General features: G+C 39.6%; 1 pseudogene; it reads right to left on the bottom strand.

The window, feature by feature from the left end:
* Window positions 1–24601: 24601 nt before the first annotated feature.
* LOC126933614 (probable ribosome biogenesis protein RLP24) lies at window positions 24602–25184 on the bottom strand (annotated as a pseudogene).
* Window positions 25185–25645: the final 461 nt, after the last annotated feature.

The raw sequence follows: 25645 nt of genomic DNA, 5'->3' as shown, positions 1-25645 counted from the left end.
TGGGGCATCGTTCACCAATTCCCAGCAGCCATTGGTTGAGGACTGCCCCCAGGAAATGGTAGCTGAGGCACATTTGAGCTATACCTTTGCCAGGCTAAGGGATTTCCCAATTCTGGAGAAAGCTGTGAGGAGAAAAGCAAAAGTGATAGTGTCAGCGCAGGGACATGTTCCCCACAGCTGCACTGACATCAGAGGTGAGCCAACAGGGTAGAAAGCAGGGCACAAAGCGCTTTGCTCTACAACATTCCAAAACGGAACCAGCTCCCTAGCATCTGGTTCTCTTTTTGTCACCCTATCTCAAGGGCTGGCACGTCCCCTCAAACCCTTCAGTGGCCCTCCTTTGCACTTAGAATGGCCAGCTTCTGACTACGGCCTTGTGATAGCTACAGGAGGCAGATAAGGGTAGGGGTTGGTCGGTTGGTGGGGGGAGATGGTCCCCGGAGAATCTCTGACCCGCCCCCCAAGCGTTTACATCAGATGCTTTTGTGCAGATAAGGGAACCTGTCCACAGTCTTGTCTGTGCATGCCCTCAACAGACTGGGGACCCACCTGCACACTGAGAGACTGGGGTGGAGCTACATGAAGTTCGTGCCTTGTGCAGTGGGGAGCAGCTTGGCCACCTCAGCTTGTGTGTGGTGGCCTGGTATTCAATCTGTGAGGTGGGAGTCAGCATGCCCCCCTCTTTTTTCACTGAGAGCTTTCTTTTAATGAATTTCCCTCTCCTCACCTTTCAATGTATCTGCGTGCCTAATCTTTCCTGGTCGTGTTAGCTAAAACCTGGTTTTAGCTGAAGTAGCAAAAAATATGGCATCACTTCTGCCCCCTGCTCACCTCACCATCCTCATCTCTCAACATTCCCACCCCACTGTCTCCATTCCAGCCTTGCTGATCTTTCAGTTGTGTAGGTATACTGTGCTTTCTCTCATATCTAGGCTTTTACACACATTGTCCCTCATCCTGGAACATTCTTTCTCCAGCCCTCTTTTCCCTTAATTCTTATTTGCCACCTGGTTTCATATTAGTTGCTACTTTTTGATGATCGTCCATATCTAGATTAGGTGCCCCTCTGTCTCTTCCTATACCGTCTTATGCTTTCCTGTCAGAACACTTGTGTGATATTATAACAGCCTGTTCACTTGTCTGGAGCCCTCTCTGGACTATGAGCCATGCGAGGAAAAGATCTGTCTGCATCCTGTTCACCATTTCATGCCCAATGTTTACCATAGAGTCCTAGACATAGTTGACCCTCAGTAAATAATTGAATCAATATCTCAAGTGTTAATAGAACATTAATTCTAACTGTGTGGCAGGGTCTCCCAACACATCTCAGAAAACTTAAGCATTCAGCTGCTTCTTGAAGAGCTGTAAAGGCCCTGAGGCTGGCTTGTTCAGGAAATGATAAAGTTTGGTTGCCTAGAACACACAGTACTCAGTAGAACATGGCAAAGATGAGACTGGTCTCTTACTTTATGGCCGGACTGCAAGGGGCCGTGAATGATTTTGGATTTTATGGAGTAGACAAAACCATTGAGGAAGTTTTAAGAAGACAGTACCTAGTCATTTGGGTTGTAGAAAGATAACTCAGCTGGGTGTGGTGGCTCATACCTGTAATCCGAGCACTTTGGGAGGCCAAGGCAGGCAGATCACTTGAGCTCAGGAGTTCAAGACCAGTCTGGGCAATAGGGCAAAACCTTGTCTCTACAAAAAATTTAAAAAAAAAAAAATTAGCTGGGCGTGGTGGCGCATGCCTGTAGTCCCAGTTGCTTGGTGGGCTAAGGTGGGAGGATTGCTTGAGCCCAAGAGGTCGAGGCTGCAGTGACCTGAGATTGTGCCACTGCACTCCAGCCTGGGTGACAAAGTGAGACCCTGTCTCAAAAAAAAAAAAAAGAAAAAGAAAAAGAAAAAAAAGACAAGGCAACAGGTTAATGGCCATAGAAAAACAGAGGTAAGAAATTCAATTAGGTTACAATTATAGTAAACAACAAGATCTGGAAAGCAGTCGCAGTGGGAATAAAGAAGAGGACTAGATTTGAGACCTTTTAGAGGTAGATTAGACAAGGACTCAGTGACTGGTTAGAGACAAAGGGTGAAAAAAGAAGCAGTATATACTGATTTTGCATTTAGATGCTTGGGAAGATGGTGATGTCACTAACAGCTGGTGAATATAGTTCAGTTTTAAATAAAAGTGAGTTTAAAGCGCCTGGGTAATGAGAAAAGTTGAGAAAGAAACTGAAAATTTGAGTCTGCAGCTAAGGATTGGAGGTGGTGGTAGGCTGAATAATGGCCCCCAAACATACCCAGATTCTAATCCCTGGGACCTGTGGATGTTACCGTACATGGCAAAAGAAACTTTACACATGTGATTAAATTAGGGATTTTCTTTTCTTCTTCTTTTTTTGGAATGGGAGTGCAGTGGTGCAACACAGCTCACTGCAGCCTCAACTTCCTGAGCTCAAGCAATCCTCCCACCTAGGCCTCCCAAAGTGCTGGCATTACAGGGATGAGCTACCATACCCAGCCAAGTAAGGCATCTTGAGATAAGGAGATGATCCTGGAGATCCAGGTAGACCCTAAATATAATCTTGAGCATTCTCATAAAAGGGAGACAGAGGAAGATTTGACTACAGAAGAGGGAGTAGTAGATGTAACAATGGAAGCAAGAGGTTGACATGATGTGAGGAAGGAATCACAATCCAAGGAATGCAATAATCTCACAGAAGATAGACGAGGCAGAGAAGGGATTGTCTTCTAGAGCCTCCAGGAGAAACCAGCCCTGCTGATATATTGACTTTAGCCTGTTGGAACTGACTTTAGACTTGTGGCCTTTAGAACTATAAGATAGTACATGGTATTTTTTAACCACCAGATTTGTGATAAAGTTGTTTCAGTACCATAAGAAACATACAGAGGTATAGGTGAGGGACTAATTGATAAGGAGCACCAAAGTAGTGGGAATGGGTAAAGGGAGAGGGCCTGTAGAATGAGAAGAGGGGAGGACTAAGGAAGAAACCCTTGAAATAGACTTTTAACCCTCAGGCAGTGGCAGAGGGACTTCAATTTCTGGCAGTATGACAGACTACATACCTTGAATGATAGCTCACTGAAAACAACTACAAATAATTGACAAAGGATTTTTTAATCTTTTGAAGTGCATGTTTATGCTGGCAGAAGTAAGGAGTACTCAGAGGTCAAGTATTAGATGCAAGTGGAAACCCAGGAGAGGTTTCCACTTGGAGAGATTTCTTGGGTTTCCACTTGCATCTAATACTTGGCCTCTGAGTATTCCTTACTTCTGAGTATAAGCAGAAACCTGGAGAGGTTTTTGCCTTGAGAGTATCTGCTGAATTCACTTGAGTGAATAAGTGAATACAGCGGTCAAGGTGTACAGAGTGAGTCTAATTGTAGACCCTTCCACCTCTGCTTAGAGATGGGTCCACAAAAAACTACACCGTTTGTGTAAGGATGAGCTATAAATTAACTTACTGCCTTTCCCGCAGCCCCAGAGTATTGCAGGGAAAATTTCCTGCCTTGAGACGTGATTCTTAATGGAGGCAGAAAAAAACATCTCCCCTGAGAACTCATAACATAACCAGCACTCACACAGTCTTGCAGCTCAAATTCACGCTGTTCTTTGGAGTCCAAAAAATTCAAGTCAAGAATGAAGTTCAAAGTAAACCTTAATTTGTAGTTTCCAGGCAACCGACAGAAACAAATGCAAATCTATTCTGGAAGTACCCTTCTTCAACACAGGCCTCAATGACTTCTCATCAATACATTCTAAAGAAATACAAGCTCATGGTCAAAATCACAAAATACAAAAGGAAGTAATTGCTCTCGTCAGTTTTGTGTTGCTATAACAGAATACCTGAAACTGGGTGATTTAGAAAGAAAAGAGGTTTATTTGGCTTAAATTCTGGTGACTGGAAAGTCCAGGTTTGAACAGCTATATCTGGCAAGGGCCTCAGGCTTCTTCCACTATGGCAGACAGCAGAAGGGGAGGGGATACCTGCAAAGAGATCCCACGGCAAGAGAAGAAGCCAGACTTTAACAACCTGCTGTCTCTGAAAGAATTCATTCTCACAAAAGCAAAAACTCACCCCAGCAGGAGGGCATTAATCTATGAATGAGGAGTCCACCCCCATAATCTATTAATGAGGACCTAACCACCTCCCACTAGGCTCCCCGCTCCCAACACAGGGAATCAAATTTCTTTTTTTTTTTTTTTTTTTTTTTGAGACGGAGTCTCGCTCTGCAGCCCAGGCTGGAGTGCAGTGGCCAGATCTCAGCTCACTGCAAGCTCCGCCTCCCGGGTTCACGCCATTCTCCGGCCTCAGCCTCCCGAGTAGCTGGGACTACAGGCGCCCGCCACCTCGCCCGGCTAGTTTTTTGTATTTTTTAGTAGAGACGGGGTTTCACCGTGTTAGCCAGGATGGTCTCGATCTCCTGACCTCGTGATCCGCCCGCCTCGGCCTCCCAAAGTGCTGGGATTACAGGCTTGAGCCACCGCGCCCGGCCAGAATCAAATTTCAACATGAGTTTTGGTAGGGATAAACAAAACCATAGCAATAATGTAGCATGAGCAAAGGCCAGCATAAACAACAAATAACAGAATCAGACTGCAAAGCTTTAGCTATTGAAATGACTAATCGTAGAACATAAAATAAGCCTATTAAATGTATTAAAAGAAATAAGAGAAAAAAATGAAAATATGCATAAAACATGACCAGAAGATTTGAAGAAGACCCAAAAGAACTACTAGAAGTTTAACAGATAATATTTCAAATTAAAAATACAATAGACAGGTTTAACAGCAGAATAACCACAACTGGAGAATAGATTCAGATGGATAGATCCAAGAAAATTTCCAGAATGTAGCCCTAACAGACAGAAAATATGAACGAGAGGTTTTAACATTAAGACGGTCTTGTGAAAAATATAGAAATTATCTAACTGGAGTTCCAGACAGACAGGAGAGAAGGAGAGGGGCAAAGGTGATAACTGAAGAGGTAGTGGCTGAGGATTTTTTTTTGGAAATGAATAACCACAGATTTTAAAAGCCCAACAATCCCAATAAGGATAAATAAAAGGACATTCACTCTTAGACATAATATAGTTGAACTGCAGAATACCATAAACAAAGAAAAAAAGATTGAAAAGCAGCCAGAGAAAGATAAGACAGATTAGTGTACTTTCAACAGGATAATTAGACTTAACAATTATAGAAGCCAGAAAAAGTTTAAAATTTTCAATGTGTTGAAAGAAAATTACTGTCAACCAGAATTTGAATATTATCTTTCAAAAACAATGACAAAATCAGACACCTTCAAACAAGCAAAAACAAGAGTTTGCCATCAATAGACCCTCACTAAAGGAAATTCTAAAGGCTGCTATTTAGGCAGGAAGAAAGGGAACAAGGAAGGTCAGAGATGAATAAAAGAATGAGGAGCAAGGAGAATGCTGAATATGTGCTTAATTGTAAATAAATATTGGCTACAAAGATCAATAATCTCTTTTTAGAAAATAGTATCGTAAGGGGCTAAAAAAACAAGATAGAAATGAAATACGCAGCTGTCAATAGCATGTAACTGGGAGGGGAGGATCAGAATTAAAGTGTTTATTGTGTGGTAGGATGGTAAAGATATTGTTTCCATGTTAAAATTTCTAGCGTAACTACCAAGAATGTATAACTTTTTAACTATAAAGGGAAAAAGTGGAAAGAGAAAAATAATACAAAAGTAGATGAGAATAGGGGAAAAAACAAAATATTGAAGGTTCAAGATACATAAAAAGCACAATATAAGATGGCAAAAATAAATCCAAATATATCAATAATTAAGTAAAATAGACTACTCAATTTATAAGCAAAGACTGACAAGTGGTATATATTGTGTTTTAAAGAATGCAGGTATATTCTCTTAAGTCACATTTAAAACATAAGGATTCAAACAAGTTAAGAATAAGAGCGTTAAAAAAAGTTGTATCATGCAGACACTAACCAAGAGGATGTTGGTGTTGCTATATTAGTATCAGACAAAATAACCCTTAAGGCAAAAACCTTCACGAAAGATAAAGAGAACATTTCATAAAGAGTTTCATAAATAAAAAAGGTTCAGGCTGGGCGCGGTGGCTCAAGCCTGTAATCTCCGCACTTTGGGAGGCCGAGGCGGGTGTATCACCTCAGGTCAGGAGCTGAGACCAGCCTGGCCAACGTGGTGAAACCCTGTCTCTACTAAAATTGCAAAAGGTAGCCAGGCATGGTGGTGTGCCACTGTAATCCCAGCTACTCTAGAGGCTGAGGTGGGAGAATTGCTTGAACCCGGGAGGTGGGGGCTTCAGTGAGCAGAGATTCCGCCCCTGCACTCCAGCCTGGGTGACAGAGTGAGACCCCGTCTCAAAAAAAAAAATAAAAATAATAAGAAAAAAATTAAAAAATAAGAAAGTTTCGGTCTTCCAAGAGGATGTAAGAATTCTAAGCTGTTAAGTACCTAGATCAAGTTGACCAAATCAGTAAGGAGAAAGATTAGAACAACACAATTAACAAGCTGGCGCTAATTAAGTACAGTACATAGAACACTGCACCTAACAGCTACACAATATAGATTCTTTTCAACCAACATGGAGTATTTTTGAAAACAGACCACATTGCTAGGTTAGAATACAAATCTCAACTATTTAAAACTGGAATCATACAGACCATGGTTTCTGAACATAATGCAATTAAGTTAGAAATCAGTAACAAAAGGATAACTAGGAAAGTCCATATTTGAGAAATTAAGATATCCACTTCTAAATAACATGTGGGCGAAAGAAGAAATTATAATGGAAATTAGAAAATACAATGTGTGAACATAAAGACACTATAATAAAGATGTATTTAATGTAGATAAAGTAAGATCTAGTGAGAAATTATAGCCTTAAATGCTTTTATTAGAAAAGATGAAAGGCTAACAATAAGAAGTTAGAAAAATAATAATGAAATAAAAATAAATAAAAGAGTAGAAATTAAATAAAGATAGTAGAAATTAATAATATAGAAAATAAAAATACAACAGAAAGGATTCACAAGGCCAAAAATTCTTTCTTCGGAAAGTCTTTTAGAACAAAAGAGAGGTTATAATTACAGTTGATGGACACATTACATGGTTAATTAGGAGGATAATGTACATCAGTGCTGTAAGTTGGAGAACTTAGGAAAATGGATAAGTTCATAAAAAATATAATTTACTAAAACTTCCTCAAGAGGAAATAAAAAATAATATTCCAAAACATATTCAAGAAAATGAATTCATTTAAAATTGTCCCACAAAGTAAATACCAAAACCAGATAGTATTGTGTTTTCCTTAAAAATTTTTTTAATTATAGAAATTTTAATATTGCACAAAAGTAGAGAAAATTGTAAAATGAACCTGTCCCCACCATTCAGCTTCAATGATTGTCAGCACTTGCCTTTCCTTTTTATTCAATCTCCACCCTCATTTTAAAAAAATTCCTTGCTTTGAAATAATTTTGATCTTACTGAAAAGTTCAATAAATAGTGCCAGGCATTCACATATATCATTCATCCAGTTTCCCCTATTGTTAACACAATTACATACCCCAGTACAATTAATCATACAGATTTTGATTCTCTCCTGATTGATCCATGGATTTAATGAAGAAGCAAGAATATATTCAATTTTACTTACATGAAGTCAACAAAAAAAGTCTTATTTTATTTTATTTTTTTAATGAGACAAGGTCTCACTATGTTGCCCAGGCTGGTCTCAAACTCGTGGGTTCGGGTGATTCTCTCGCCTCAACCTCCCAATACCTGGAATTATAGGCGTGGCCCACGATGTCCAGCAATGTTTTTTGTTTTTTGTTTTTTTTTAAAAACACAAATATGTGTGGTAAAAACAGAAAATTAAGGAACATTTTTATTTCCTTTTATCATCTCAGAGATAAATCCGTTTATCTCTGAGTGTGAAGGGCTAGGGGTGGGATCAGGAAGGGGCTTATAGGGAACTTAGAAATGTTTAGTTTCTTAAACTAGGTAGTTGTTGCTATACCCGTCTTGTGCTGACCATTCAGGGCCTCTGCCCTGGGCCCCAGGCTTTGGAGTGCCTCCCTTCGAATGTTCTAAGTCTCTCTCCAGTGCATGAGATCAGCTGGGGAGTGCAGAGCAGTCCTGCACCTGAGCCCAAACCTGATCTCACATGGGTCCCGGTCCTCAGAAGCACTTTTCTCAAAAGTTGGTGAGTAGTCCAGTGACTAGGACCATTGTGGACTGGGTGTGCTATCTGGGCAATGTACCCAATACTCAGACCAGGACTCACGGTCCTGGACCTCCATTTCTCCCCAGGGCACATTTCTCCTCTGGGGCATTCTCCGACTCTCTACCAATCCACCTGTTCACCACCATGAGGTCAACCAGATGCCCAGAGGAGCTTTGAGACTCTCCGCTATGAGATGGTTCCTGGGTTCTGGAGGGTGGTCTGGTGAGCAGATCACTCCCACTGGCCAGTGAGATTTTTCTTTTGCAGGATCGCTGAGCCTCCAGAAAGGTGAAGACACGCTGATTTGGAGTGATTCTCATTCGTGCTGGACTAAAGACAAAGTCAGGTCTTTGGGGTATCCATGTCCACGGGTGTTCCCACTGCAGTGTCACTTCCAGTGCACAGCACGCGAGGGCAGCAGGGATGGCAGTGGGCATCCTGTACCCTATGCACACACACCCCCTCCTCCGTCACTGGCACCCAGGACAATCCGCAGGCTCTGGGCCATCTGTCAGACCATCCCTGGGGGTGGCCTTGCCTGTCTCATTGAGGAATGTAGAGGCCGTTGCTCCTCAATGCCAACGGGCCTTTCCTATCAATAACATCATGGTCTCTTAGGTCTATCTCTTTTTGTTTTGAGACGGAGTTTTTTTTGTTTTGTTTTGTTTTTGAGAGGCCTGTTGCCCGGGCGGGTGTGCAGTGGCACGATCTCGGCTCACTGCAAGTTCTGCCTCCCGGGTTCACGCCATTCTCCTGCCTCAGCCTCCCGAGTAGCTGGGACTACAGGTGCCCGCCAATACTCCCAGCTAATTTTTTCGTATTTTTAGTAGAGACGGGGTTTCACCATGTTCACCAGGATGGTCTTGATCTCCTGACCTTGTGATCCGCCCCCCCTCGGCCTCCCAAAGTACTGAGATTACAGGTGTGAGCCACCGCGCCCGGCCCGGTCTATCTTAATTAAGTCTTTCAGGACAAGGATCTGACCTTTCTGTGCAAATGGGTCCGATTTTCGGTCTCTGCCCCGGGCCCCTTGACTTATCCTCCCTACTGGTGGTGGGGTTTGGAAGGCAGAGGTGTGGTCAAGATACAAAGAGATCACATTGTAGGAATGCAGGAATCACAGAAAATGAGAGATTAAATTGGAAGATATTTTCTAAGTTTTCGCCATACAATTCCTATCAGTAAATTTAACATGATTGGAAAACAAATTACAGTTCACATTTTCCTGCATAGGCTGGGTAGGAATCTCATTTCTGGTCATCATCAATGAAGCCCAGAACAACCTTTGAGTGTTTGGCAGCCCTGTAGCATGATGTGTGATAGAGAGTCATGAGTAATGATATCATCAGTATTAAATAAGCTATAATCAGGAAACTTCAGAGGTAAGAAGATCTACATTGTTTAAATACAAGCAAGTTTAAAGAGTCATGACACTGTGATGATTAAGAGCAGTGCAACTGTTTTTCTGATGTGAAAGATATGAAATTAACCAGGAACAGTTCTTTCAATAAGGAAGTTGAAGAGATCCGGAATCTGAGTAAGAATAGTTTCTGAATCTGAGTAAGAAGAGATGGTGCCTGGACTCTAGGAAGAATCTTCATCTGTCCTGATTGAACAATAAACAAAGAATGTCTTTTCTATTAGTTACTTTAAATCTTCATGCATAACTCACCATTCCTCACACTGGCCCATAAATTTTGTAGGGCAGTTTTAAAATCAAATTGTTCATGTAGACAGGGACCTCCCAAAAAAATATTTACTTGTGGCCCCATACACCCTAGGGGCAGAAGTGGATACTTGGATGTTTTTGCATTCTTCGTTCATTACTTATATCTTAGAAATGTTGTTTTGTATCTACTCAATATTTAATAAAAACTTATTTCTAAAATAAGAGACACAAGTAGAGGAAGTGGAGCTAGCAGAGAAGGCACAGAATGAATAGTTAGAGCGATCAGAAGGGAATTGTGGTACCTAGAGGAATATAATAAATGTTTCTAAATTAATAATGGATTCATGAACCAGGAGAAAGTTGAGAGAAGTTTTGGGCAAGAGATGTGGCCATATTTGTAACTCAGTTTGTCAAAGCATGTCATATTGGTTATGCACAATATGAAATCCAAACTCATTTAGAAAATCCTGCCCCGTTGGGCCCAAAGCATCTAACACCATCTATAATGCCAATCCAAGGTGTTATATTCCAAACTATAATGTTCTATCATCCCTTTTAAAAGTGAATTTCTGTGTAAAATAAAGAGCTTGTTAAAGGTAGGGTAATGAAGAAGTCTAGGGGGAGTGTGTTCCATAACATCTCCATCATTTAGGAACTATATACATTTGCATTTACCTGAATGGCTTTTCTTTTGAAATTTTTGTCCTAATTTAAGTGACATCATAAAAACAAACAAAAAAATGATGTCTATATAATATTGCTTCCTTTACTTAGCTATTTCACCTTTGTGGTTGACTGTTAAATTGTCTGCTTATGATATACTTAATGAATAATTCTGATTATTTTCTCTCTTCAGTAGATTATTAACCCTACTCATCTTTTTTTTAAATGCAAAGAATGCTTAAATGAGTTATTTCCTTCATTTACTCCTTGTCATTCGTTCAGGATTTGTTTTTAAGCTTTGCCAAGGGTCGTTTCCACTACAAAGTCCTGGTCTCTCCTATGTGAGGGGACATTCAACACCACGATAATCTTTTTGCTCAATAATCTCCTCCTTCATTACCTTCAATGGCTGTTTCAAACTTGAAGTTCTCTTCCCCATTAAGTCATTCCTTTGTCCCCTTTACTCACAGTAAATCAGTTTTCCTCGTCCTCTTCCCACTACTAATATTACTATTACGCAAACACACACACACACCCCCCTTCCTGATAAATCCCCAGTCTTTACCACCATCAAATTATCTTCTCCCTTGCTTTCTGCCCATTTCACTGTAATTAGTGTTCTTCATTCTATTCATGATTAAATACTCCAGTGTGTGTTGATCAAACCCCTCCTATTCAGAAACCTCATGCTCTCAACCATTCTCTCCCTCTTCCTCTCTCTCTCATGTACGCATATGCACACACATACCTCTATAACTTCCTCTTCGCTAACTTTTTCCAACCAGTATATAATGAACTTAAATCTCTCTTAATACTAAACAAATGAACAAACAAATAGCTTTTCCTTAACTCAGTGTCCCTCTTAAAATTAGGCTACCCCTCCTGTTGTGAACTGCATGTCCCAGCAGGTAGCATTCGCAGAATCAACACAGTGAATAAAATCCCCTAGGATTGACGATTACACGCCTGAGCATCTACATGTAGTGGGCCTCCTCAGATTACCCATTTGTCTCCTTCCCGTTATAGTTACTGGGGAAAAAACTTATGCTTGTTTCTTTTCTTTTTTTTTTTTTTTTCCCACTCATTCCTTAGCTGACTACAACTGGTGTCTACACCACTAGCTTGATGTAATGTCTGGGGCTAAGGTCAACAGTTTCTTATTGCCAAGTCTGAATATTTGTCTGCCTTTATCTTACCCAACTGTTATTTGAAGTTACAGACAAAACAGTTCTCAAAACTCCTCCTTTAACTTCTGTCTTCTTTTGAGATTCCTTCCTCCTACCTCACTGGATAATTCTCTACAGATTCCCTCAAGGACTTTGGTCCTCCAGGCCCTCCTTAGATGTGGTGTTCTCTGAAGTTGCCTCATAGAGTCTCTATCCTCTTCACTTTTTCCAGGTTGTTTAGATGATGTTGCTGAAATACTTGGCATTAGCTATACTGGGATCAAATTTTGAGACAGGGAGTTTTGGGAGTGGGGATGGACAGGAAGTTTGTAAAGTCAAGGGGGCAAGGTATAATATAATCTACCACTGGAAATCCTTTGAATAACCCATGGACACAGAATAGCACTTTCTCCCAATAAGTCTACACAGTGTTTAGAAGAAAGTATTGAACTTCAGCTGAGCACCAGGTTACATGTACTTGACTTAGGTTTAGAACCATGGAATTTTAAGGGGAAAAACAAGCACAGTATCAGCATCATTATTATTATGATGATGATTTTTGGAGACAGAGTCTCATTATGTTGCCCAGGCTGGAGTGCAGTGGCTATTCATGGAGCAATAACAACAGCCTGCAGCCTTGAACTCCTGGGCTCAAGCTGTCCTCCTACCTCAACCTCTTGAGTAGCTGGGACTACAGAACTACTGAGCTTGGCGTGGCACAGCATCTTTAAGCACAAGACCAACACCCAGGATAGGGAGATGTTCAGCCCAGAGAATCTGAAACCTGCCTCTCTTCTCATGTTTGTTTGGGGACAGACACTGAGAGAAATAGTGGAAAAAAATCATCACATCATTTTAACTATTGATTTTCTTTTGCCCTATTTTTTTTTCTTTGTTTTGACAAAACAAAACAAAACAAAGATGTGTACTTGGATTTGCATAAGCTGAATGTCCACATGCCCTATACTACCTGTATGTAAATAACTCTCCTGTGTCTCCAGTCTGGTCTCCCTTCTGAGACCAGGCCCACATGTTGGAAATCCATTTTCTGGGCTAATCATCCCTTCATATTAACATTCTATAGACTAATCTCATCATTCCCCCCTACCTTTATCCCTTCTCCAGTCCTGCCTGAAAGAATGATACCTTTGTTCAATCACTCAAGCCAAATACCTGAGAATCATCTCTGATCTCCTTTCTGTGAACATCCACATTCCATCATTCTACTCTCTTCAAATTGCTCAAATTCATCTTCTCTACCTCTCCATCCCACTTCTATTGCCTTCACATTCTTGTCATCTGCCATCTCTCCCTAGGATTTTTACAGTGACTTTTAACTGGTATTCCTGCTTCTGTCTTATTCTTTTTTTTTTTTTTTTTTTTTGTGACAGTCTCAATCTGTCACCCAGGCTGCAGTGCAGCAATGGCACCATCTCAGCTCATGGCAATCTATGCCTCCTGGGTTCAAGTGATTCTCCTGCCTCAGCCTCCCAAGTAGCTGGGATTACAGGTGCACACCACAACACCCGGCTAGTTTTTGTATTTTTAGTGGAGATAGGATTTCACCATGTTGACCAGGCTGGTCTTGAACTCCTGACCTCAAGTGATCCACCCAATTCGACCTTCCAAAGTGCTGGGATTACAGGTGTGAGCCACTGCACCTGGCCTGTCTTATTATTGCTGTATTCCACAGTTAAGAATATGTGTGCAACACTTAGAAATGAGGCCAAGACAGTACAGTAGGTAGGTCCTTTCAATGTGGTGCTGAAGCATTGTTAAATAGATCTACTCAACAACTATTTAATTGTGAATGTATCTCCATTGAAGTTATTACTGTTATTATTACTGAAATTTATAAATTAAGGACTCACACTAGGCAGTTAGTTTTATTACTGTTGTTATTACTGAAATTTATAAATTAAGGACTCACACTAGGCAGTTAGTTACATGTTAACTTGTAGATTTTTGCATGGTAGAGATGCAAAGTTTTTTTCTGATAGAAGAGGTAATCCCAATGTTTTATTTATTTTGTTTATTTTATTTTTATTTCAATAGTTCTGCGAGAACAGGTCGTGTTTGGTTGCATGGAAAAGTTCTTTAATGGTGATTTCTGAGATTTTGGTGCACCCATCACCGAGCAGTGTACACTGTACTCACTGTGTAGTCTTCCCAATGTTTTATTTCTCTAACGTTAGCCACCAGATCTGTCACTAACTTAAAAAAAATTAAAAGCTGACGTTGGGTCCTCTCTTGATGGTGTATATAAACACCCATTCCTTAAGTCTCTTAGAACCAGCTTAACCAAATTACTAGTTTCTGCACTATTTAATGAATTCAATAAAATCTTTGACAATTGTACATTTTTAAAAGTTTTATTCTTAATTGATGAATAATAATTGCATATTTTTATGGGATACAATGTGATGTTTTGATACATGTTTGTACTATGGAATGACCAAATCAGGCTAATGAACATATCCATCACTTCAAATGCTTTTCATTTCTTTGTGATGAGAAATGATAAAATCCACTCTTTTGGCTATTTTGAAAGCTACGATGCATTATTATTAACTATAGTCATCATGCTGTGCAGTAGGTCACCAAAATCCATTCCTCTTGTCTAACAGACTTTATACCCTTTGGCCAAAGGCTCCACTTTTCTCCTCTGCCCTTACCTCCACCATTCTACTCTCTACTTCTTTGGAATTCACCTATTTAAGCTTTTGCATGTAAGAGAGATCATGCAGTACTTTTTTTTTTTTTTTTTCTGTGCTCGGCTTATTTCCCTTAGCATAATGTCCTCTAGGTTCATCCATGTTGTCACAAATGGCAGAATTTCCTGCTTTTAAAAGGCTGAGTAGTATTCCATTGTGTATGTATACATTTTTTTTTTTTTATCCATTCATCTGTTGTATTATTTTTTAAAAGATGTTCTGGGACTTTCATCTTCTTCACATGTTCTACATAAAATATTAACAATAGATAAACAGTAAAAGCAAAGACTTTTAAGCAAAAATCTTCCAGAACTCATAGTAGTACTCTGGCCACCATAAAGAAAACAGTCAAGTAAACAAAGGATACTGGAGTTTAACAGTGATTTTTAGATTAATGGCACAATTAAAAAACAAAGAACAAATCAACCAGCCAATCTTCTCTTGCTATTGAAAGGAGAATAAAAGTGAATCATGGAACTAGATCTTTTGTGTGAAGCAGCTTAAAAAGAGGGGGTAGGGGGTGCAGAAGAGGAGAACAACTATTGCTAATGCAGTGCTATAATGTGCAAGGTCAAGGATTCTAACACATTTCTAAAAATCTCTAGATATATTACTGAGAACTGTAGTATTAGAAAATAAATGCATAGGCAGGGCGCAATGGCTCACGCCTGTAATCCCAGCACTTTGGGAGGCCAAGGCAGGCGGATCACGAGGTCAGGAGATTGAGACCATCCTGGCTAACACGGTGAAACCCCATCTCTACTAAAAACATAAAACATTAGTCAGGCGGGGTGGCATGTGCCTGTAGTCCCAGCTACTTGGGAGGCTGAGGCAGGAGAATCACTTGTACCTGGGAGGTGGAGGTTGCAGTGAGCTGAGATTGCACCACTGCACTCCAGCCTGGGCAACGGAGCGAGACTCCGTCTAAAAAAAAAAAAAAAAAGAAGAAAGAAAAGAAATGCATAGAAATATAAACTATATGGCATTAAAACATACCCTGCTATATAAACATATAGTATGTCACTTTTATCTCTTTATGCGTATAACTGTATAAAGAAATATCAACAGTTTGACCTTTTGCCTGAAACTCTTAAATACTCATGAAATGCTCAATTTGAACTTAATTATTAGCTGAAGAACCCAGGAGACTCCACTGCTGTCTAGAATCTAGGATCTAGATTCACACCTAGAGGGCCCACCCATTAACCATGCTGTGTGTTCCTGTGTCTCCAGACACAATTAACTGCAACTCACATAATTAAGTCAATAGGCAAGTTTGAATACTGAGATCTAGCTAGAAAAAGTAGCAGCAAAGACAAACTAAGCTGGAATTCATTAGATAAGCAACAGGAAGATTTTAAAAATACTTCCAGTTCAAGTTGGAATTAAGGTGGCTGTTAAGTTCCACTGACGTTCCCAAACTAGTGATGTTTTGCTGTTCTCTGAAAAAAGAATCTATCATAAGCATATTCGTTCGAGAAAAATAGCATGTTTAAGTTTTCATAACTATTCCCAAGTTACTTTTTATTTTGTACATTGTTCAAGGGCAGCGTATATATTGGTTAGTATGTATTCATGGCTGGTGCATCTCCAAAATACTTTTTATGAGGGCTGCCAGCTTCTGAACATCTTCACTCTTGATGGTATTATACAGGGAGGAGATCTGTGCTCTCCCAAGGGGAGCATATTGAGTTCAAGAGCTTTTTCAAGAAATCGTTTTTTTTATAAAGCACCATCTCCTTTGACATTGCCAATATAGAATGGAATATTCATCTTCCTCATAATGGAATATTATAAGGCTTTACTGGACATTCATAGAATCCTTGAGAATTATCAAAAATATCACAAATTATTATTTTAGATTTGATGGAGCTTCTCCATCACTGCTGCAGTGCCATCATTCTTAATCTACACCAGGAACAAGCCATGACGTAGTTGCTGAAATACTGTTGCATGTTGTACAAGAAGTTGTTTCCAACATGTACTTTGTATTCCAGGATGAAGGGCCACTCTCTGAGGGTGACCCCAGCAGTCATTGCAAATGATCACTACTGTCATCCCAAAACAACCAATGTGCTTCTGGGCACCAGCAAAAATCACACCAAACCCGGAAGCATCCACTGCCTGCGACAGAAAGTTTGAGGATATGTGGAAAACCAGTAGTGCTTCCTGAGATCAGATATAAAGTCAAATGCCACTCTGTGCCAGTCATTTGTGCAGTATTACACATAGAAGCTGTAAGGATGAAGTTCCAGGTGTTGAATCTGGAATTTTCATATAACTCCCAAGTTTAGGGTAGCTGATATTCACAATCTCAAACTTCTTGGATGCTTCTGCAGCTTTAGCTGACCAAGCTCCTGCCACCACATAGTCGGCACACCTTCCTGCTTTCAGGCACTTTGGGTTTAAGGGGACAGTACTGAACTGACCAGACCCACCTTCTTGCACAAAAATGACCTTGTACAGTAGTTGTCTGGAATGGCTAACAGTTCCCACACCAGATTCTCTGTGGTATTAATAATTTTAGTGAAATCGAATGACCTGTTGTTCATTTCAAGAACACTAATGCCAATTCCTTTGTGGTCTAATAATTATTGTTCCATCTCTAACAACTCTGAGCTCAGCACCTTGGTGGGCCCAGGGCTGAAGCTGACCACCTGCCTCCGTGGTGTGATGGAGGGTAGGGAATCAGCTGAGGGGGACCTATTGTGTGGGCAGCATGCATCCCCTGACCTGCAGTGGCAGGAGCCTGTTGACCAGTGTCCATTCTCTATTAATATGTGAATCATGTTTTTAAACTCTTTGGAAATTACACTTTGATATCATACTGCTACTAATGAATTGTTTCTAACATACTTATCTGATTATATTATTTCTCTGCTTAAATCCCTTGATGGCTGCCTGTAGCCTTAATAACTGATGCTCATACTCCTTAGTTTGACACTTATGTGTCCTTCATGTCTACTTTTCTAGCCAAATCTCTTCCTATCCCCCCACAAACACTATATTCCAACCACACAGCACTATTAAATAAGCAATGTGTTTGTCTTTTTGTATCTGCTTCCTTCTTTGTCTAGACCTCCTCCTCCATTTCCCACTGCCCTTTCCCCGCTTTCCCTCCTTTCTATCTTATTTATCCTTCAAGATTCAGCCCAGGTGTCATCTCCTCTGGAAGCCTCCCCAGATCACCCTTGCTGGATTAAGGTGTTTCTTTCCTCTGCTCTCCTTGTGCTTACACACATCATACTTTCTCCAATTCTTCATTTACCTGCCTGTTTCTGAGACTAAAAGCTAGAGTATAAGCTCTTGAGCTAGGAACTGAATTGACCATCTCTGAAGTACTTATATCCTGAATTAACTAACTATTACAAAAATGAACTATTTGCCTCACCTGTCTCTGTAAATAATCAATTTATACAGTAAAATTATGTTAAGTGTATTCACTGCCAGCCATGTGCTAAACATAAGCAGAGGTAGATGTAGCCTCTTCCCAATGGCCCTAGCTCCTAAATTTAACCATTATTAGATAGGCTTTTTTCCTTGATGCATTCTTAATGTTATAGTCAATGAAAAAAAATAAAATTTCAATCATGCTGTTGCCTAATAGGGGTTGTTCCATACTTCCCCATCAGATAGTCATTAATATTCTCAGAATTTTAACCGTACTTTAAACTTGGCCTACAGTCGAACAGTATTTATGAACATAAAAGTGTTCCCATTTTCCCCAAGAAATATAAAGAAAATTATCACTTGCTGGATTTAAGTTAAGTCATCCCCTGGTGGATGCCCCTCTGATAATAGCATGTGCCACAGCCTCACCCAATGTATTGTGTGGGCCCTTGACTGTACTTTCTTCTCAACTACTTCCAACTGTGGGTCATCCACTCAACAGACATTTCATTGTGTGATTTCCTATTGACAAATGTCTTTCTTGTGCTTTTTGTAATGCTGTTCTGTTTGGAGCAAGTTTGTTCCCTTTGGCAGAAAACACTATTCACGAGAAAAATTTCCTAATGAAAAAAGTCCTAGACTTTGGTGCTGAGTATCAGCAGCATAAGGAAAAGCACAACTGCGTGAGGATGAGAACTTTATATGTGTAATTGACTTCAGGCTCCAACCAAAGACAGCATCAGGATAAATCCTCTTATGCTTTAGCTTGCTCTGAACCACCTCTCAGATGTCCAGGTTCATCGTAAAATGTGTTCCATCTATGCCTGAAGTATCTTGAGGCTCTAAATCTTTGCAAGAGTATTTTATTCTCTCATCCATGTTAGAAAAACATTGTCAGGAAAGCAAACATAGTTACCTGACGGTCTCGTGTCAGACTTTTTGTTTATTTAGGTAAGCACCTCTTCCTACTAGTGGACTCACCTCAGAAGATTTCAAAAACAAAAGTCTCAAGCGATGTGGATATTTCCGCCTGGTTGTGGTGGGATAGGCTGGATTAATGATTTTTCACACTAAGCTCTGAGTGTTCCAATGAGTTCCTTGGAAGTCTCTCAGGATCAAGAGGGGTGAGTGGAAGGGGCTCCCCCCTCCAGTTTCAATATGAGCTACTCTATTTTTATCCATTTTATGTAAATTGATCTCTAATCTGAATTTCATTTGAAAAAAGCATGTAAGTTTAAAAAGACAGCAGAACTAGAATACTTTTTTAAAAATTTAGTAGTTAGCTTATATTGCATACAAATAAAGTAGGCATGGGATATTGATATTGCTGTTAGTTCAAAGCAGTAACACATTTAAAAATTCATTTATTCTACAAACATCTATTGAGTTATGATTGCTGCTAAATATGTTCAGTTTGAGATTCTACCCAGTTTGATGGGATAGTGTTTTTCACAAGGTACATGGCTTTTTGCAGATGTCCACCACTCTATAAACCACATAACTGGAAGAGAACCTGGGAATTATCTAGTCTACCCTCTTCCTTTTTAGTCGAAGAAACTAGAGTAGAAAGAAATTAAGTAAGTTGAACAACGATACTTCAGGCACCAAGTGGGCAGCTGAGGTAAATCCACATGCAGCTTGCCCTTTGTGTATAAAAATAATGCATCTTGGAGATGACAGAGGAAACTAAAATATGTTCTGTCTCATTTTATATTACAAGACTAACTCTGTTCATGTCAAGTTGCTAAACCATTAATACATAAAATAAAGAAAAAAATTTACTTTTGTATGTTTGAGAAACATTGTGATAACCAGTCTCTAAATATGAATTCTTTTCTTCCCTGTTTCACTGCACTATGTGCAAAAATTTGTTTCCAAAGAGATCAAGGAAGCATATACACTGATTTATCCTACAGTTGTGAAGTTCTGCCTAACCTCAGTCTTGCTCCAAGGTCTTTTCCACTGCAGCAGTCAAGCTTATCTACTATCCCAGTCCTACTAGTGCCAATACCTTGACCTTCCCATGAGATGTTAGGAATCCTTGTGGCTGCTGGGTTAGAACTGGCAATGGAACAGGGAAAGACTGAGCCAGGCAAGACCGTTAAATCCAGCTGTCCCTGGGCCAGGTTCGTGTAAGAAAAGAAATGGCTTTCTGTGGAAAGATGCAAAGCTGAGCTGCCAAGAAGTTTGATGGGATGGTAGAGGAGGTAGCTCTCTAAATATTGGAAATCCCAAGCCCATGGAAGGTGATGGCACATAAGCAAAGACCTCACACTTTGGAGCCAATGGACTTGGCTTTAGAATCCCAGCTGCACCTCTTACTGGCAATGATACTTTGCAAATTTATTTTAACTTCTCTAAGCCCCCAGTTTCCATCTCTGTGAAATATGGTTGTAAAAATACCATGAAATAATGTATGTAAGGAAATTCATTAGCACAGTGCCTGCCTAATAAATTTTAGTTTCTCTTTTCTTCACCTTAAATTCCTTAGTTTCCTCCCATCTCGGGCCCTCTCTCTCTACGTCTCTATGAAACAGCTCTGCTAAAGAAAGATGCAAGCTTTTGCTGATCTACCCTTGAAGAAAAGCTCCTTGGAATTTGGACCTACAGTTTGAAAATCTGGCATGCTACACTAACACTACTGTGACAAGGGAAAAAATTATTTGTGACAGAGAAAAATTACCTGCAATTTACAATACCCAGCTGCCTCCAAAGGAGGTTCTTTGCTGAACAGAGTGGTGGGTATCAGGATGCAAGGTTAACAGAGTTCACCAAATTGTTCTGCATTAGAAAAATCCTGTTTATTCATTTATTGTAGGAGGTGGGCAGCGGGGAGTCAGGGTGAATGGAAAATGAATGAGATCCAGAAGAACCAGGGAAAACGTGGAGCCTATGTGTGGCAAGATTGAAGAGTGGAAAAGTGGCTAAGGGGAACTTTCTGCGGAGACCCAGATGTTAAACAGGAATTTTTATTAAAATGTGCTCTGTGGTGCTCCATATAATCCTTTCATGCCTTTCTCCACAAAACCTACAATAATATCTATATTTCTTATCAATTTATTGAAGGAGTTGAATTTGTTCTTGCTGAGAAGTACAGGAACAAATTGAAGTGTTAAGTCCCCCTTCAAGGTGTTTGTGAGCCCAGGACAGGGCTGCCTATGAGGCTCAGGAACATCTGGGTCACATTACTTAAAAATCAGCAACCTCTCTTCTGGCTGAAATATGCATTATTTTAAAAAAAGCAGGAAGAAAGAATAAACACCTAGAAACCATTTCATGGGGCCCAGGACAACACGACTCAGCCCCGAAGGATAAAGGTAGAGTTTCACCAGCCAAAGGTACACATGTCCAAAAGATTGGCCTTAACTCAGTGACATAGTTTGGATATTTGTCCCTGCCCAAATCTCATGTTGAATTCTAATTCCCAGTGCTGGAGGTGGGGCCTGGTGGGAGGTATTTGGGTCATGGGGGTGGATTCCTCATGACTTGGTACTGTCTTCATGATAGTGAATGGGTTCTCAAGATATCTGGTCATTTAAAAGTGAGCAGCACCCCTCTACTCTTTCTTTTGCTCTTGCTCTGGCCATGTGGTATGCCTGCTCCCCCTTCACCTTCCACCATGATTGTAAGCTTCCTGTGGCCTCTCTAGAAGTTGAGTGGATGCCAGCACCGTGCTTCCTGTACAGCCTGTAGAACTGTGAACAATTAAACTTCTTTTCTTTATAAATTGTCCAGTCTCAGGTATTTCTTTATAGCAACGCAAGAACGGCCTAACACACTCAGAACTTCTCTATGTACCTCACAAAATGGTTATAAGGCCTTCAACTCTTAATTTTTCTATTGTAAACACTGTTGATTATTCAGAATATTTACCTGATGCTGCAAAATTTGTGTGAAAAGTCAAAGAATAAAAGTGTTCAATAAATCCCAAGGCAGAGGCTTTCATTTGACTGAGAACTCTTTCCATGGCCAGAAAATCAACAGCAGCAGCTTTCTGAGCTCACCTGTGAAGTAATGGGATAATGGATTAGATTTTCAGAGCTTCCAGCAGAGCTTGTGGTCACATTTAGCTCCATTGCTCTACTTCCCTCATGATTCTCTTTGCTTTTTCACAGTGGAACAGGGCCTGTTAGCAAGCAAGAAGTAGCTTTTAAGAAAAAGGTCACATTTTTTAAAAAAAGAAAAGAAAAGAAAAAGGTCACAGAAAAACACATACCTTGAAAAACTGATAGGAGTAGAAACTGGATATGGAGAAAGATGACAGAGTCCAAGAGAGCATCCAGGAAGCTTTTAAGATTTGAGAGTGTTACATAGTATACCACTTTGAAATACTAGCTATTCAAATTAATAAAGCTATAGGAGTTTGTTGTGGAAGCCTAATTGCTTCAAGTCGTTGGTGCCACATCCAGAACAGCTACCATTTTAACTGGAAAATTGGTTTCTACAAAATGATCAACAGGTACAAATAAATAGATGATGCTCTATTGCAAGGGTAACATGAAGATAGCCCTGAACATGCTACAGTGAGCTGCTGCATAAGACAGCTCTGAGAATTGAGTGTCATAATGTAGAGGAAAAAGCATAAGGTTTAGAATTAGATGGCCTAGAGGAAAACCCAAGCTCTAATACTTGCTACTTGCCAAACAGGTCGCTCAGTTCTTCTGAACCTCAATAGCATCTTCTATAAAGTGAGGTGTTGTACCTCACACGGTTGTTAAAAGGTTCGGTGAAGAAAAATGCAGATGAAAGCACTTTTAAATTTTTTTCTAATGACGAGAGTAATACATGTTCAATGCAAGCAACTTACAAAGCAGAAAAATACTAAGAAAAATGCCAAAGAAGAACCCATAATCTTACCAATCAAGGAGAACATATAGTATTTCAATACGTCTTCTCAATTATTTTATATGTATGGGTGTGTGCACGCACACACACACACAAACACACTTCTTTTTAAACAAAAATAGCATCTTGAATGTGCATACTATTTTTGTAGCCTGCATTTCTACTTAGCAATAATATACTGCAAAATATCTCCCATGCCAATAGTCTTCTACCACCATGTGCTTAGGAAAACACTTAAAACTGTAAATGGCCATTCAAATATCAGTAGTTATTATGAAAATATGAATGAATGTTCTCATTTCTCCCTCAATACACACCAAACCTGAAGCACCCAAAAAGTCCCCCTGCATCATTTTATTGGCAATTTTCTAAATAAGCTATAAGGTGAACAGAATCCTTTTCTTCTGTCTTTTTTTGTTTCTTTCATGATCTTTTCTTTGTGATAACTAGGAAGAAAAAAGTTACAAAATGAGATTGCATGCCAGCATATTTTATTTTAAATGCCTTTGATTTATTCTCTTCTAATTTGCTTTTCCAACGATGCATGGATTCTGTTGAGATGTGCTACATGTGTACCCTCATGCTTTCCATTAACATAAGTTACAAATAATTACCCAGAAGTCTGGACCCACTGCCCTTTTGTTTTCCATATCCAAGGTCTTCTGCTCTCATGAAGAATATACACACTTTTTCTATGAACACAAGTAGAAAGTAAATTGCAACTCTGATTTGGAAGTAGCACAAAAATGATGAGTGGGCAAGTTAATTTGGTATGAGGATGTTTTGCCCACCTCAACTGACCTGGATTGAGATTTGGAGATGTGGAAACTCATTCTGACTCTCATTATTCATGCATCTTGAGCAAGCCACTCACCTTTCCTCAACCTTGGTTTCTTCATCTGTAAAATAGATAATCTCTGAACTTCTAAGATTTTAAGACCACATTTGGAAAGTCAGGTGTGCATTCTCATGGAACACAGGAGATACAGTGGACAGATATGCCCCAGAAGAGCTCTAACCAGCTGCTTAAATAGTGAAAACTCCTGTGCCACTTTAAAAAAAAAAACTTTTAAAATGGTTTTATGTGCAAATAATGAACAGATGTTGTACCCATAAATTCTACTTTCCAAAAACAGGAGCTTTTTAAAAGAAAACCACATAATAACTTTTAAAAGGTTCTGGGATTCCTCTGCTTCTAGATCATTGCTAGGCTACAAAAATAAAGTTTATTCTACCAGGAATCATAAGTTAGAACTGAGTATTCTCCCAAGTGGAAATTCTAGAGTATAGTGTCACTCCAGGCAAAGATTATTCAGTTCTCATCCCCAACATCCATAACTACCTATCAGAAGGGTTAAACCAGGTCAAAACAGTCTAGCATAATTAGGCTTCATCAAACAACATCATTATGCTCTTCTAAGATACAAATAAACCAAAACAGGCAATACTAAAAATAATATTTGACACTGTCATACAAATTGTTAGTTCCTTGTTGTATCCCCACCTTCCATAACATTAATAAAGGGAATATTTTACTGCAAAGAATATTTTATTTTATACATCACTAGCCATGAATTTTTGCCATTAGTTATTATACAAATGCTGCCTAGTGCCATTATCCAAATGGCATAACCATTTTATATCCACAATTCACTTCTATAGTTATAAGTAAAATTTTTATGATTTACATAAGTACATCTATCAGTGAAGATTTAACACTGAGATGCAATTAAACGTCCGTAATATGTTATGTTTTGTAGATGGCAATGTAGGAAAGATATATTTTAATCACTTTTCATTTAAGTGAACTTATGTAAAAAATAAACTAATAATTTAGCAGTTCCAAGTCTGCAGAGGGCATTTTCAAATGTACATAAAAGAAATGGTTACAGAGATTTTTAAGAAGCATCTTCCCTGCCCACATCCTCTTGTAACTGCCGTGCCATTTTCTCTTCCAACTGCTTCCCTTTGCCTGCAAGAGGGGCTCGGATAAGATGGATGTTTTGCTTGACTTCTTTAAACTTTCTGTAGTGCTTTATTTTTCTTTAATCTGTTCACTATAAATGTAGCTTGGCGTTTCTGTTTGGTGTCTTTCAACTCTCTTAATTGCAGCAATAGTTTTATTCCATAGCTCTCACTGGTATTTGACAGGTTCATTTCTATATTTTTCAAACTCAAATGAATTATCCACTGTAAGCTGTTTTCCAGCTGCTTTCCAGAATGTTTTGGTCCACCTAACTTTGTGAGGATTGCGCTTCTTTTTAAAGTTTTTATGACATTTAGAGTTACAAAATCTGAACACCTTGCAATCGTTCTGGATGAACAACATGCTGTGGGCAGGGTAGATGGACCCCGAACAGAAATAACACTTCTCGATATGCATGTTGAACCCACGTGAGTCCCCACCAAACAAACGCCAAGCTTGAGAGCCCTATGCCGCTTATTAAATGTACTCCCACTGGAGCTTCCCAAGTGCTCTCACTCCCTAATCCCTCCCCCTTCAACTTCCCTGGCTTTCCCTCTGTATCCCCCATTCCTCTAAACTCCAGCAACTAAGGGGTTTCCAGCTGTCATCATACTGGTTGGTCAGTGTCCAACTGTTTAACAGTTTTAAAATATTTTGAATATCACCCCGGATATAAGAAACTCCTTTGCATCTCCACTGCACAATACATAGAAGCTAAATCCTTGTGACTAAACCCTCTGGGGCTCATAAAGTTGGAGACTGTTTGAAATTGGCCATTTTTATGGAGGTTGCAGTGAACCGAGATTATGCAACTGCACTCCAGCCTGGATGACAAAAGCGAAACTCCATCTCCAAAAAAAAAAAAAAAAAAAAAAGAAATTGGCCATTTTTACATGTAATAGGTGAAAGTAAAATGAAAAGCTTAACTGAACTTTATGAGTTTTATCGACAAGTATAAATCAGATATATTTATTTT

This window comes from Macaca thibetana, chromosome 13 (assembly GCF_024542745.1).
Source record: "Macaca thibetana thibetana isolate TM-01 chromosome 13, ASM2454274v1, whole genome shotgun sequence".
In the NCBI taxonomy this organism is placed as follows: domain Eukaryota; kingdom Metazoa; phylum Chordata; class Mammalia; order Primates; family Cercopithecidae; genus Macaca; species Macaca thibetana.
The sequence above is the reverse complement of the archived record's forward strand: the minus strand, read 5'-3'. Positions and strand labels throughout refer to the sequence as shown.